This window comes from Leptonychotes weddellii, chromosome 2 (genome assembly GCF_054177405.1).
Source record: "Leptonychotes weddellii isolate Sample4059 chromosome 2, ASM5417740v2, whole genome shotgun sequence".
NCBI lineage: Eukaryota > Metazoa > Chordata > Mammalia > Carnivora > Phocidae > Leptonychotes > Leptonychotes weddellii.
The window spans coordinates 17,485,188-17,501,370 of record NC_138370.1 but is presented as its reverse complement, the minus strand read 5'-3'; the positions used below and the strand labels follow the sequence as shown (position 1 = coordinate 17,501,370).

The 16,183-nt window shown below is 36.6% G+C and overlaps 1 protein-coding gene and 1 pseudogene across 4 annotated transcripts in view; one reads left to right on the top strand and one right to left on the bottom strand.

Annotated features, from left to right (window-relative positions):
* The window catches only part of MICU3 (mitochondrial calcium uptake 3), a 101,116-nt gene that overhangs the window by 17,693 nt on the left and 67,240 nt on the right, over positions 1-16,183 (top strand). The window lies entirely within an intron of this gene.
* Positions 3,673-4,399, bottom strand: LOC145720255 (chromobox protein homolog 1 pseudogene; annotated as a pseudogene).

Sequence of the window (16,183 nt, the reverse complement as noted above, 5' to 3'; positions counted from 1 at the left end):
ATAGTTCTGTATTTGGAGATAGAGAAAAACTTAATCTGTTTCCTTGAGCATCAGCTTTTTTGTCTTCCTTCATAGGTAACTTCTAGATGGAAATATTTCAGACTTTCTTAGATAATAAAACTGAATCCCCACATAAAATTCTCTAAGTATAAAACCTTGAGAACAGAAGTTAGAGAGTTTATATTAATTATACCTTTAAAAATGTTTATATCTCAAATGAGAAGTGTGTAGAGAGGTTCAGTTTTAGGGCTCTGCCACCATCTGTCTTTGTAACAGTAACTGAGTCATTTAACCTTTCAGGGTTATCATTCTATGAAATGTCATAGGTAGGGATGATTGATTTGAATTTGTAAGGTCCATTTTAGCTATAATAGTTGTTTAATCTTAAAATCACTTTATTCTTCCTAATATTTTGATTATAACTTGTTGCTTTAAATGTTCTCATCTTTTTAATCCTCTCTAAACTTAATTTTTTTAAGTTTTTATTTTAATTCCAGTTAATTAGCATATAGTGTTATATTAGTTTCAGGTGTACAATATAGTGATTCAACAATTCTATACATCACCCAGTGCTTATCATGACAAGTGCACTCCTTAATCCCTGTCACCTATTTCACCCATCTCCCACCCATCTCCCCTCTGGTAACCATTGGTTTATTTTCTATAGTCTTGTCTCTTTCTTGATTTGTCTCTCTCTCTCTCTTTCTTTTTTCCCCCTTTGCTTGTTTGTTTTGTTTCTTAAATTCCACATATGAGTGAAATCACATGGTACTTGTCTTTCTCTGACTTATTTTGCTTAGCATTATACCTCTAGCTCCGTTTGCAAATGGCAAGATTTCATTCTTTCTTATGGCTGAGTAATATTCTATTGTATATATATTTTAAATCAAAACACCAGTTTTATAAACTTTGTCCCAGATAATGCCTTTTCAGCTTTCATTCATGTTAAATTCAGGGACATTTAAGTTCTCTCTGAAAATAAAATGTCAATGTAATGGGAATAAACTGCCTAAACTAAGTAATATTACATGATTTTTAAAACTTGTATATCGTTTTCAATAATAATTTCTACAACTGAAAAATTGAATTTTTTTAAGATTGTATACCTTTTAATAGTGCTTTTTTCTTATATTCTCTTTTTAAAGTTGTTTTTGTCAAATTTAAAAGGTATATAAAATTATACAGTTGACCCTTGAATAATGCAGGGCTATGGGCACCAACCCCCTGTGCAGTCAAAAATCCATGTATAACTTTTGACTCCCCCCAACTTAACTATTAAAAGCTTACTGTTTACCAGAAGCCTTACTGATAATATAAACAGTTGATTAACACCTGTTTTGTATGTGGTATGTATTATATGCATATTATTACAATATGCATACACCTTATTTTATTCTTACAACAAGATAAGCTAGAGAAAAAATATTATTAAGAAGATCATAAGGAAGAGAAAATACATTTACAGCACTGTACTGTATTTATTGAAAAAAAAAAAATCCATGGATCAATGGACCTGTGCAGTTCAAACCTGTGTTCAAGGGTGAACTGTATATTCCAGCATTCAGAATTAATACTTGTTAACATTTTGACATATTTGTTTATAGTTTCCTTTCAGAGATAAATACTATCTAAGTGTGCTGTCTTTTTTAATAGCAATATTAAAGAACTTTAGCTTCTTTCTTTTTTTTTTAAGATTTTTATTTATTTATTTGACAGAGAGAGACACAGTGAGAGAGGGAACACAAGCAGGGGGAGTGGGAGAGGGAGAAGCAGGCTTCCTGCGGAGCAGCGACCCGATGCGGGGCTTGATCCCAGGACGCTGGGATCATGATCTGAGCCGAAGGCAGAAGCTTAACGACTGAGCCATCCAGGCACCCCAAGAACTTTAGCTTCTAATAGGGTTTCTCTTCACTTTTTTTTTAATTTATAGTTTTAAGACAAAAACTGACAACGTGGTACAAAGTTTACATTTAAACAAAGTTTTCACAGAAACTTAACACATGCCTAAGAAGATTTTACAGTGGATTTTTAGGTACAGGTCTAGACAATGTCAAGAACTGATGTATCTCATGATCCAAGACAGCATTTTGGGTATAAGGTAATTCCTGGGATTAGAAAAATTTTGTTTTGTTTTGTGTTTTTTTTAATTATTATTATGTTATGTTAATCACCATACATTACATCATTAGTTTTTGATGTAGTGTTCCATGATTCATTGTTTGCATATAACACCCAGTGCTCCGTTCAGTACGTGCCCTCCTCAATACCCATCACCAGGCTAACCCATCCCCCACCCCCCTCCCCTCTAGAACCCTCATTTTGTTTCTCAGAGTCCATCGTCTCTCATGGTTCGTCTCCCCCTCCCGATTTCCCCCCCTTCATTTTTCCCCTCCTGCTATCTTCTTCTTTTTTTTTTTTTCTTAACATGTATTGCATTATTTGTTTCAGAGGTACAGGTCTGTGATTCCACAGTCTTGCACAATTCACTGCGCTCACCATAGCACAAGTGAACCATGGCTCCAGTATGAAAGTTTAATCTTCTCCTGAGACCAGGGCTTTTGAAATCCTTCCACTCTTAAAGTGCCGCCACCAGTGGTTTCAGAGTTCACAGTTCAAGAAGCAGAGAGGCTCCAAGAGTTTTCCATTCTAAGAGCATGGGCCTTTCTTTCCCTAGTCTCCCACCTTCTATACCACCCTCTCCCCCTCCCCAAATACCTCAGCCAGTTGCTTGGATGAACAAGCTGGTATTTATAACTTTATAATTGAAAAAGAAAGGGTCTGGGCGCCTGGGTGGCTCAGTCGGTTAAGCGGCTGCCTTCGGCTCAGGTCATGATCCTGGAGTCCCGGGATCGAGTCCCGCATCGGGCTCCCTGCTCAGCGGGGAGTCTGCTTCTCCCTCTGACCCTCCCCTCTCTCATGCTCTCTGTCTCATTCTCTCTCTCAAATAAAAAAAAAAAAAATCTTGAAAAAGAAAGGGTCTTATCAACATCAAGGGTTAGCATCTCTAAGACAGAACAGTCGCCTGGCCTATGTTCCAATAAAACTTCCCTCCTTAACCAGTTTCCATTCTACAAATGACAGCTGCTGACTAACTGCTGTAGTCCTTTGTTGGGAACAGCATTAAACTCAGGCAGGGGACACATTGACTTAGAAGTTTCAGATATTCACAGCTTTTAAACAGTCTCTCACAGTCTTCATTTAGGTTGCCAATGACTTTTTTTAAAAGCTAAAATATTCTGGACATAAAACCAAATCATCATTAGGTTGTTCTTTCCAATGTTTCACCATTTTCCCAATAAGGCCCCAAATTTTAACAAAAATGATTCTGTCTTCCTTCCTTCCTACTCCATCCCTCCTACCCCTAAATAGTACGCCAATGATCCCCAAAAACTACATATACACCACACTGTAAAAATGCAATTAACACTTTTGGAAAGCAGGCTGTGTGTTGTGGACATGCTCTTTGAAGATCTACAGTATCGTTTGCTCTCCTATACACCCATTCTGCAAATTTTGTCCTTTATGGAAGGCATTCTACTTTTCTCAGCAAAGTACAGAATGAGCTGCCTTGCAGCACTTCTCCTCCTTCCCCTCCACTGGGATGGGTGTGCAAACTACACAGCTGGAAAGGCTTTATATTCCTTTGGGCGGCTCTAAGTAGTGTACTGACTCTTCAAAGGACATCTCCTCAAGCCACCTCTATGGTGTCAAGACAAGTAGAACTCCTTTCCCTCTCCACTTGAAACCCACGGTCAGATGTGACAGGGGCTAGTACGCAGGAGAGTTAATTCTTGTCATCTTTTTTGTCACCATCTTCTGAGAGGTAGGAATGCCACATCCGACTTTCCTCATAGAAGGATATGACCCCTGTGGACACTTGACATTGGCTTCATTGGAAGGGACCAGGTCATCCTCGTCACATTTTTTCCATTTCATCAAGAACATGAGCTCTGCACCGGAGTCTGTAGCTCCAATAATATGCTCCAGCTCCAGACCCTGAGCAAAGCTCATGGCTTTTCTGACTCTTCTTTCTTCTTTGGTTTGTTCTCTCCCTTATTTTCAGAATCAGAGTCAACTTTGCGCTTGCCTTCCTATAATTTTTCTGTCCCATGTGCCATTTTCTGTGACTGTAGGAACTCGGCAATGAGGTCAGGACAGCCCAGGTTCTCTTCTGGCTCCCATGTGTTGTCTGCATCTGATGACCCCTTCCACTTTAGGAGGTAGTCCACTTTGCCTTTTCCTCTTGATGTTTGGGAAATTTTTACACCACATATTCTTCTTCCTTATCCTCTAGCACCTCCTCCACTTTCTCCTTGTTTGGTTTCTTCCTCAGTGCCCACCAGCTTTCTAGTCTAAAGGGTGATGCTGCGCCCAAGAGCATGAGAGGAAACCGTCCCATGCTAATGGTGTGTCGGACCAGTGGGGGAAGTGGCCTCCAGAAAAGGAACAAATCTCTTCACGTTCTAAAGCTTGTTTTTGTCTTAGCAATGGAAACAAAGATTAATATAGCATGTGGTTGAGAGTGTGGTCTTTAGAATCAGAATACCTAGATATGAATCTCAGCTCTTTTACTCAAGAACCTTGCCAAAGCTAATTAAATTTACATGCCTCATTTCCCTCATCTGTAAAATCTGGATAGTAATGGTCCCTACATTACAGGATTATTTTTTTTTAAGATTTTATTTATTTATTTGTCAGAGAGAGAGAGAGTACAAGCAGGGGGAGCCACAGGCAGAGGGAGAAGCAGGCTCCCCACTGAGCAGGGAGTGCGACCCTGGGATCATGACTCACCCTGGGATCATGACCTGAGCCAAAGGCAGGTTAACCGACTGAGCCACCCAGGCATCCCACATTACAGGATTATTAAGAGAGCTTAAAATGGTCAGGCACATAAGAAGGTCTTGGTATGTGTTAACTTTTTTTTTTTTTTAATGTAGCTAAATAGGGACTTTGTGTATGGATAGCAGCAAGGTTACAATGCTAGGTATGAGATTATTGCCTCAGCTTCAAATCTGCCCTTCATTGCATCTGCTTGTAATGCTGGCGTTGGAACTTGCAAATGTTTCTTTTTTGCCAGTAGACTGTGCAGCAGGCACACTGTAGGCAGAAGAGGCTTCTTTCTCTGACTGGTGTGCCTCTGTCCTGCTTGTTCCCGGAGCACTGTGAAACACCCAGTGACACTCACCTCAAGCTCTTCTGTGTCAGGGGCCAGGCAGAAGATGGAAACCACACAGTAATTTGAACAGATAAGCTTCAATATGAAGAATTGTTCACTATTTACAAGAGGTTAGCTACTAAGAAGGAATCAAAATTCAAAAGAATATTCTAGGGCTGAGGGAGAAAACCTAAGGAAAGAACAAACTGGGAAGGGGGGGCTCCCTCCCTAGATTGGGATTTAGGCCTTGTTAGAAAAGGTGTATTCACAGCTAGAGCTTTTTTCCCACAGTTGCTGGGCCGAGGCTGGCAGACCCTAAAACGTAGCTAGGACTGGCTACCTGGAAACTGCCTGCTGGTGTGCATTGGGCCAGTGTTGACAGACAGGGAACCATGAGATAGAACTGGTGTGCAGGAGATCCCCACTATGATGCAAGTAGGCCAAGGCTGGTTGGTGGGCAGGGAACTTCAAGTTGTGACCTTCCATTGGGGTACAGGTAGGCCAAGGACTCTAGGACTGATCTTACTTAATGTTTGTTTGTTTATTCGTTTGTTTGTTTCTTTATAAAGAATCCACAAGAGGGTACATAGTAAAATCTCCAGGTATTCAAGTTCTTCCAGACAATAAAATTCCAGCTTGAGGGAAGTGACCTGCCAGAGCATTTTTAAGACCTGTATAAATGAGTAGAGGAAAAGGGCAGATGAGTCACTCTATGGTTGGTGTTATGGACTGAATGTGTCCCCTCAAAATTCATATGTTAAAACTCTAATGTCTAGTGTGGCTCTATTTGGAAATGGGATCTCTAAGGAAGTATAAGGTTATAAATGAGGTCATAAAGGTAGGCTCCTGATCTGATAGGATTAGTGTCCTTATAAGAAAAGACATCAGAGAGCTCACTCACACTTTCTTAATATGCCCACACACTGAGGGAAGACCATGTGAGGATATAGAAAGAAGGTGCCATCTGCAAACCAAAAAGAGAGCTTTCACCAGAAACTTAACATGCTGACACCTTGATCTTGGACTTGTAGCTTCTAGAACTGTAAGAAAATAAATTTCTGTTGTTCAGGCCATCCAGTCTATGGTATTTTGTTATGACAGCCCAAGCTAATAGAGTTGGGTAAGTTCAAGGTGATTCATTTAGGGTAAAATAGTCCAAACTATTAATGATGTATTATGTTTATTCCTTCCGGTTGCAGTCTAGAAAAACTATCTTGGGAGTCATGTAGCCAGGCCTAGAAGACTGTGGCTCAGTGCATAGCTAGAAATTTTGTCATGAAGGGTCAGCCATCACTCTTAAGAAATAAATAGAATACCACATACCATATAATCTAGATGTTTGGAACTGAGCCAGGAAGACTGAGAGAAAGGTGGTAAAGGCAGATGGGAGCCTCAAGGAAATGCCAGGCCGTTGGAATAGTTTTGTCATCATGGACACATTTAAAGAACTCCCAACTTATAGTACCACAAAGGCATTTGATACCTCAAACTTTATACATGGAGCTGAGCTGCCAAAGACTATTTATGGACCCTGCTGATCAACAGAGTAGACACTCTTGATGAACTGATTCTACTGGCCAACGGAGAAGGAAGTGTTCTCATTTAGTTTTCATTTAATCTTTACAGTTTGTGGAGTTGGTATTTATTTGCCCATTTTTTACAATTGAAAATGCTAAAGTTCAGAGAGGTTATTTTTCCCAAGGTTACAACTAGGAAGTGGTGAAGTTGGCATTTGAACATAGGCCTGAAGGATTGCAAAACCAATGCACTTTTATTCCAAAATGCCAAGTTGTGTAATGTGGAAGAACTCTGGATTTGGTCAGAAACTCAGTTGCTGTCTGTATGACAGTGATGAAGGCTTCTCTAGACTAGGCTAGTAACTCTTTTGTAAAATGAGGCTAATAATATATGTGCTGTTTGCTTTTTAAAAAGTAATGTAGCAATCCACAGCTTTTTCTAAAGTCCATACATGTGTGTGTATGTTTCTTTAAAGCATGAGCTTGGTTTCTGTCTTTTTTTGCCCATTCTTTCATAACTTGTTTTTTTCTCACCAAGCTATGTGTCCTATAAATCTTACGCAAGTACCACCTCCTGATCTACAATATCCTCTTTAATGGCCATAGACTACTACTCATTGATGTATTATATTAAAATGTTACTATATCAATATATTATAGATTTCTGATTCTTGTCTTATAATTGGGTACTCTTCCAAACTCTGGATATACTGTAATTTATGTTCAGTATTGTTTATTTCATTTTCAGGTCTTTTTTCAAATCAGATTTGATAGGGGTTTGTCTATTTTATTGATCTTTTTAAATATATTTTTTAAATTAAATTCATTTACTGTTTTATTGTTTTGTTTACTTCTGCTTTTATCTTTATTAATTATTCTTTTCTGTTTTCTTCAAATTTATCTTATCCTTTCTTTGGCTTCTTGAGTTGAATACATATATTTACTTTAAATTCTTATTTTTAAAAATATATATTTAAGGATATTAATTTTCCCATTTAGTAATGGCTTTGACCAAATTACACAGATTGCTGTTTGTGAGTCCCTAAGTGTCCATTATCAAAAACTGTATTCTCAGTTTTCTTTTCTTTTTTAACCCAAGAATTGTCTAATTATATAGTAGTGTATCTCAAATTTTCCAAAGTGGTCTTTTTTATGTTCATGTCTTTGATGATAAATTTTAGCATTTTTCCATATGAGGCAAGGAATAAAACCTGAATGATTTCTTTTTTAAAAACAACATATAACTAACTTTCAAAAATACAATAAATAGGTAATAATATAAGGCATAGCTATATATGCACTGGACAGCTTAAAAAATAAACCATCAGCATATATACCTCTATCATAATTCTCTCTTCCCCAAAGAGATAACCACGGTTCTAAATTTGATTTTTATCATTCCCATGAATGTTTTCATAATTTTATTACAAATGAGTGTACCCCTGAATAATACATACTTGTTTGGTAGTATCCTTTTATAATTTGTATTTTTATTTAATATTATATTTAAGAAATTTATCTACATTGATATAAGTACTCCTGGTAAATTTATATTCACTACTCTATAATATTCTGTGAATATTTCATTGAACCAAATAACTTCCACATTTTTATCTTATTGATATTTTTGTGAAGACTAATATATGGTCAGTTTATATATTTTGTTTATTAAAAACAAATAAGCATCTTATTTTTGTTTTGTTACACAGATTCTTTTTCTTACATGGTTTCTTCATTTGGTCTGCCCATTTCTAGTAGAGATGTATTTACATCTCAGCCATGATTGTGAATTGGCCAAATTGCATTTTTCTAACAGGTTTTCCATCATATAATTTTAAGTTGTTTTGTTTTATGTGTGTAATGTCTTCATGGTGAATTTTTCTTTGTCCCATTTAATGCTTTTGGCCCGTAATTTTGTGTATTTTCAACCATTTGGGGCAATGTTTACCTCTGACTCTTGTAAGGAATGTTTATATTGCTTCTTAAAAATATGAGTTCCTCTTTTTTAATGAGAGAGTCTAACCCACTCATATTTATTGACATATCTACATCTGTTTTTGCTGTATTACATGAGCATGTGTAATTTTTTTCTCTTTATGCCCCGACATTAGATTGGTCCTTTTTTTTTTTCCTCTTTTCTGTCTCTCTGGTGGCTTGAAAGTTGTACATCCTGTTTCTAGTCTTCAAGTGGTTACACATACAAGGCAAATTATTGAACATTTTTGACTGTATTGCCTTCTCCACCCCACAGTTCTGAAGCCAATTACATTAATGCCAGATAATTATTGATTTTTAATATGCTTCCATTTTTAAAGGAATCATTATTTAATAATTGTAAGTTTTACAACCACTTTCATGCATTCATTTATTTAGCAAATATTGAAGAACTTGCTACAAGCAAGAAACTGGGGAAGCTGAAGTGTACCCCTTAAAAATTCCTGCCTTTGTGGAATTTATATTATTTCAGAAGGCTAGATGTATAAATTTTGTATTTGTCAGTATAGTTATAATATGTAAAGGCCAGATGAGATCATCATAGAAGTAATTATAGGTTTTAAAAAGAGAGTCTGAGGACTGGCAAAGAAGTAAGTACCAGCAAAAGTACAAAGAATGCCAGAGGAGTAAAAGGAAAATCAGGAAAGTGATGTCTTGGAAACTGAGAAAATTATTTTAAGGAAAAAAGAGTTATCAAATATGTCAGATGCTGTAAGATGAAAACTGAGAATTAACCTTTGAATTTAGCAACAAAGAGTTCATCCATGACCTTGATAAGCAGTTAGTGGGGTGGTAGAGGGGAGAACCTGCTGAAGTAGAGGAGGTCAGAGACAGGAAGTGAATGCAGGAGACAAGGTGGAGAGGAAGGGAAGAGTAGCTAAATGGAGAAGTAGGACAGGAAGCCTTCTAAAACTGGAGGAATGCCAACATGTGTATGCTGAAGGGAAGTATTCAGTAGAAGAGGGAAAAATAGTGAGGGAGTAGGCAGGGCAAGAGAGGTACTGCTGGAGCAAAGACTTTGAATAGGCGAGAAGAGATGAGATACACACCCTAAACCTCTATGCATACTGCCTCCTTAGATAACTTTTACTCACATCATCCTCCTGTCAATATTGAGATGATATTTGTGAAAGTACTTTGTAAACTTGTAAAGAACCTTATAATGTAAGCTACTATAACAATGCAAGTGGAGACTTTAGACTAAGTGGTCAGTTAACTTTTTTTTTTTTTACAACTTTTTTTTCTATTTGATTTCAGCCAGGGCAATACTATTGGCTGGTCTTCAGACTGTGTGTATTTCCACATGGACACATTTACCTAGCATCAAAACACTTCACCTAGAGTACTTGGGATTTTCCCACATTGGAATTTGATATTTAACCTTTCGACCACCCATCAAGCAGAGAAACTGTTACCCCTTTTATCTTCCTAGAAGCTTGTAAATGAGCCTGAAGCCATTTGAGTAAGCCAGGTGTAATACGTGAACATCTTTTTAGCTGGAATAAAAATAGATGTGAATAGAATTTCATAAGATTCTTATCCAGAAAATATAACCTAAAAATCTAAATTTAAAACATTTTTGCTCTTCGGTGTTTTATAAAAATGTTAGCCCTGTTGCCAGTATCAGGTAGGTCATAATAACAAATGCTCAGCTTCCTACTTGAAATCAAATAAATGCTTAATTATTCTTTATTTTTAAAATTAGTGTTGGTTTGATTTAATATCAAACCATTTTTAAAGAAACTAATAAGGGTAAGTAATCAAAATAATGTTGGTTAATACAAATGGTTTTTATTTGTCCTTCTTCCGTTTTTCATTCTCATGGCTCTGTTTCTCACCTGCTAAAAGGTAATACATTAAACAGTGTTTAGATAATTGTTATAATTGTTTCAAGCTACCTCTTTAGGGTATTATCAGCTTGTAGGCATCAGTTTCTCTAATTGTCAAGTAGTGAATCTTTTATCTGGCATTTAATCTTGCCTCCCTGGGAAAATCAGACCTTACCACAGAGTAAATTTTCGAATTGCTGACCTGAAGTAACATGAGACTGTGCCTTGGCAGTGAACCTTTGCTTTCTGTTATTCATAGGAAGGATAATGATGTACACTGTTGCCTGAAGACCGTTGTTTCACTACCTTAAGAAGTAACATCTAAGTACTAGTTGCAAAGGTCTGAGTTTGGAAATTCCAAAGAAGATAATTGCACTGACACAATATTTTTATTTCTTTTGGAAAGATGAGGTAATTTAAAAATGTAGCTTTTATTATTTGTCCCACTTCTTAAACATTCATCTTGCTCATGTCAACATGACTTAGAGATTCCACAAAGTTACGTGAAAAATGATCATTACTTATTTTTGTGAATAAATTATGTATTTTGTTTTACAGTTGTATTTTAAATTTTTATTTCCATGTAAACTCTCCATTTTTATAAATAGGAAAACTGAGATTAAAATGTAGCTCACAATTTTTCAGTAAAACATAAAAGATAGAGCTTTCTAGAGCTAGAAAGAAAATTCCCTAAACATTTTTAGCAAACTTGAAAAGAATGTTAAGCAATTCCCATAAAATAATTTCTTAGAAGGTATAAAATGTAATTTCCTAGGAGGAATAAAATGAAAAGGCAAATTTAAATTCCTTTTCACCTCTAGATTTCTGTGATTTCATTTTTCTTCTGTGTGGCCTTGCACTTAAATATAAGATAATTTATGTGCCAACTCTGAGATCCATGCTTGGATAGTTTTCATTAGCGGTTGTGCAAGATCTTTTTGAAATGAAAAATTCCATTTCCTTCACAAAATTTGCCACATCTAAAAATTTTTCAGTGATACCTTCCCTTAAACTTAAATGTCCATATTCTCCTAATCTGTGAAAAATAACACTGTAAAAATTTTAACATATCTATTTAGAATAAGCCCATATAAAGCCAAGAAACCATAATTATATTTAATAGTTAATATTTGTCAGTCACTCATGCTATAGTGTTTCATTATTTTGAAGTTTGATGATACTTTATTGTCAGAGTGAATTTTACTATATTAATGAAAGAAATGAAGCTGTTAAAATTTGAAACAAGTTTAAAAAATAAAACTTAAGTTTATATATATGAATTTTCAGGTAATTTTATTTTTCTCTGTTACTTGGATCATAGATTTAGAGTTTTTAGGGTTTTTTAAAATATTTTGAATATAGCAATCTGTCATCAAATTTAGTTTAGGAATAACTCAGTTTTAGGATTGTAGAGCAAAAATTGGAAGACCATTATATTTTTCCCTATAGATGGTTCAATTCAGACTTTGTAAATCAAGCCGTAGGACGGTAATTACTATTTAGCCCCCCGTAGCTAATATGGGTAGGTCTGTGGAGGTAGAACACAAAACATCTGTTTACACTGGACGTCTCTCAACATTTAAGGATGGAGGACCAGACCCAGTGTTTTCTTAATCTCACTGCAGTGTTTTGTGGAAAGGTCAGAGATACAGAAGCATTTTGCTAAATTTGGAAAAGCAGAGCTAGGGAGAGTGCAGATGTAAACATTAAACTTCAAGTCAATAGGGGCTATGTCTAAGACTATGGAAAGAGATACAGAATGCAGAAGATAAAATGTGTGGAACTCTCAACCTGGGTGAATCATAGCAGTTTAGTATTTCCTGAAAAATACATGAAGGTGATTTGGAAGTGTTACCTCCCATGAGGCTTCCAATCCTACAGATATGGTTTGTTTTGGAAGTGAATTTCTCCAAGTCTTTGTTCAACATACATGTAATTCTAATATTTTTCTCCCTTGTCCTTTATATCCCATGAGTCCTTGATACCCAAAGTTGGTATAACAGACTGCAAGCTGTTGACCATAATCTCTTCTCTTCCTCCCTAATAGTTAGGGCTGTAGATGCCCAGTTTTTCATTTTCCATCATCCCTTGTGCTTAAGTTTGGCCATGTGACTAAATTCTCTTCAATTGAATGCGAGCAGAAGTGATTTATACCGCTTTGAGGCCTGGCCAGTAAAAGCTTATCACATGAACTTCTTGCATGCCGCCTCCCCCTTCCCACCTCAGTTGATAATGGCTTCACCCTGAGTCTCTGAAGCAGAGTTCCCTGATCCCGCTCTGCAACCCTAGTCCCAGAATGTCCTCTCTGGACTCTTATGAGAGAGAAATGAACACCCTTCTGTAGTGTTTGAGCCATTGTATTTGAGGAGTTTAGCCTATCCTATCTAATACAGTAGAGAAAGGATTAATTGGTAAAGGCTTTGAGCACTGAGAAGGGAAGAAATGATTATTTTTTGATGAAGGTAAATTGTATATATATATATGCTATATACATAATAAAAGCTACATTTTTTAATTACCTCATCTTTCCAAAAGAAATAAAAATATTGTGTCACCAGTGCAATTATCATATATATATATATATATACATATATATATATATATATATATGTCAGCTGGATTGGTCTCCTATATTCTTCTGGTATGAAAGTTCACCTAATTGCAGACCTATAGGTTCAGCCTGACCATAGATACTAAGACAAAGGAGCTTAATGGCTACTTGTCCACTTTTGACATTATTAATGGAAGTGATCTCTGTGATTTAGTCCTAGTCTTGTGGATTCCTACTTTACACCCCAGTGGCCTTATGCCAGTTTTCCAGGGACTAAATTTCTTCTTTCTGAATCCAGGCTTCTCTTGATTTGGTCTACTCATCTCTTCTTTGAATAATGGTCTTTTTTTTTTTATTAGCATATAATGTATTATTTGTTTCAAGGGTACAGGTCTGTGATTCATCAGTCTTACACAACACAGCGCTCACCATAGCACATACCCTTCCCTTTGAATAATGGTCTTAAGCCAATTTGCCTGCTGCTTGAACCACTGTGTATCACCTTATTCCTGGCTGATATCCACAGTCTGGGTCTTGTACTTGGTTCAGGATTGTGCCAAATAAAACATATGCTCTATTTCCCTTACTTTTTCTGTTCTGGCTTCTCTTCCCTCTTCTGCTGTACCCTCCTGCAATCCTTCATGTAGGAAAAAGGGTAATCTACTAAATTTGAGCATCTTCCAAATCATATTTTTATTTATCTTTTTCTCCAACAATAAAGTACTTCTATGTTATAACTACCACTATTCATTCAAATTTGAAAAGCTATATTCTCTTCTATCTGGCCTTCCCTAATTCATATACTGATAAATTTCTCACTAAATATATTGTTCATTTGTTCTTATTCCTCTAATCAAAAGTTAGAAAAATTTGTGAATTTCATGAACCCCTTTTGAAGCAATATTATAGAAGCAAAAATTATTCTTTATTGTAGAAAAGAATTGGTAATGTGTAACTGAAAGAAGCTAAGTGAAGTAATATGTAGCTAGTAATATTGTAATTATAGTTGACCCTTGAGTAATGCAGAAGTTAGGGGCATCACCACCCCTCCAGTTGAAAACCCCTATATGACTTTTGACTCCTCCAAAAATGTAACTACTAATAGCCTACTGTTGATTGGAAGGCCTTACTAGTAACGTAAGTAGTGGATTAACGCATACATATTTTGTATGTTATATGTATTCTGTGTTCTTGCACAAAGTAAGCTAGAGAAACAATGTTCAGAAAAATTATAAGAGAATGTACATTTACAGAACTGTACTGTATTTGTTGAAAAAATTGTGTAAGTGGGCAGGTGCAGTTCAAACCTGTGTTGTTCAAGGGTGAGTTGTACTTTAAAATTTTAAGTACATAGAACCCTTTTAAAATCTAAATATGAAAAAAATCTACATATGTAGTTTTTATGTATTGCAATCATTTGGGAGGGGTGAGAATTGAGTGCTCCACATTTTAAGACTTAAGCAGCAAATTACTTTTGCCTGTATCCCTACTTAAGAAGAGATTCATTTAACCAGAATTTTTACTGTATTAAAATAATAAAATGAAAAATAAATCTCATATACCTTTTATTGCAATAGCTAAACTTAAGCATTTACCAACGTTAGTTTTTTTTTTTTTTTTAACATTTTATTTATTTATTTGACAGAGAGAGAGCGAACACAAGCAGGGGAGCAGGAGAGGGAGAAGCAGGCTCCCCACTGAGCAGGGAGCCTGACCCGGGGCTCCATCCTAGGACCCTGGGATCATGACCTGAGCCGAAGGCAGATGCGTAACCAACTGAGCCATCCAGGCGCCCCCCAAAGTTAGTTTTAAAGATGTGTTTGAACAACTTTTTAAAAAGATACCCACAAATTATGCCATATCTTTCTCACTAAAACTTTTGATTATCTTTTATTATTTCACTCTAAATTCCTAGTTTGGAATCAAAAGCTTCTCTTTTGTTTGTCCTTTGTCTACTACCTGACCCAGACTCGGGTATCCCTTTGGCTCTTTATTACCCAGTTGCCGATGTTGTTTTCATTCACAAGCATTTGTTTATTCACACAATAATCATTTACCAAGCCTCTTAGATGTTCCAGGCATTATGTTCATCACTGGTTAAGTTCTTATAAACATAACAACTACTACTCTTCTCAAGGAATTCCTGGTTAAATGGCAGAGACAGATATGTAAACAGATAATTGCAACCCAATATGAATGGGTGAAAGGAGTACAAGTGACATAACAGGGATGTATAAAGATCTAAGATAACTAGGATTTTTTTTTAAAGGTTTTATTTATTTATTTGACAGAGAGAGAGACACAGCGAGAGAGGGAACACTAGCAGGGGGAGTGGGAGAGGGAGACAGGGAGCCCAGTTGCGGGGCTCGATCCCAGGACCCTGGGATCATGACCTGAGCTGAAGGCAGACACCTAACGCCTGAGCCACCCAGGCGCCCCGATAACCAGGATTTATTTAAAGTACAGTATTGACTCTCAGGGAACTCTCAATACTCGCTGTTGTCAGAGTTTCAGATATGTTATTACAAGGATGTGATTAATTAGGATTGATTGGGAGCAGTATCTTATACAATACAGAGGACATGACTGCGGACGTTTTATGACAGGTCTCCTTTCTGAGAGTCTGAGTGGAAGAATCACTGAGATTATTTGATAGGGAGCAGAGATTCATCTTCTTGGAAATAGCTGCAAAAGTTTCTCACTTCCAGAGAAATGAAAAGCAGAGTTGATCTAAAATATTGCTGGAGCTAACCATACCTCAGAGACCATTATAGTTCCCAGAGCTCATCTCAGGCACAGAGTGAAATTAGACTCATTCTTGTTTCTACCAACAGGTTAGGACTAGCTATTGGTTAGTATTAGTTTAGTTGGTTTCATGAGGTACTAGCAGTAGACAGCTACTGAATATGTTGATAATTAGCAGATCTCTATAGCAGACACTCTAAAATAAAGCATTTAGGAGACCTGATAAATAGCAGCTTAACACCTACCACTGGGATGAGTGGATAGGCAAGCACTGTAATCCCAGGGGAACTCCTGAAGGATTCAGGAAAAGGCCTCAGGCACAGGTTGGCAGGTACTGAGTACTGACACTGGGAAATAAGGGATAGGTTCTGACAATAAGAAGCAAATCGGA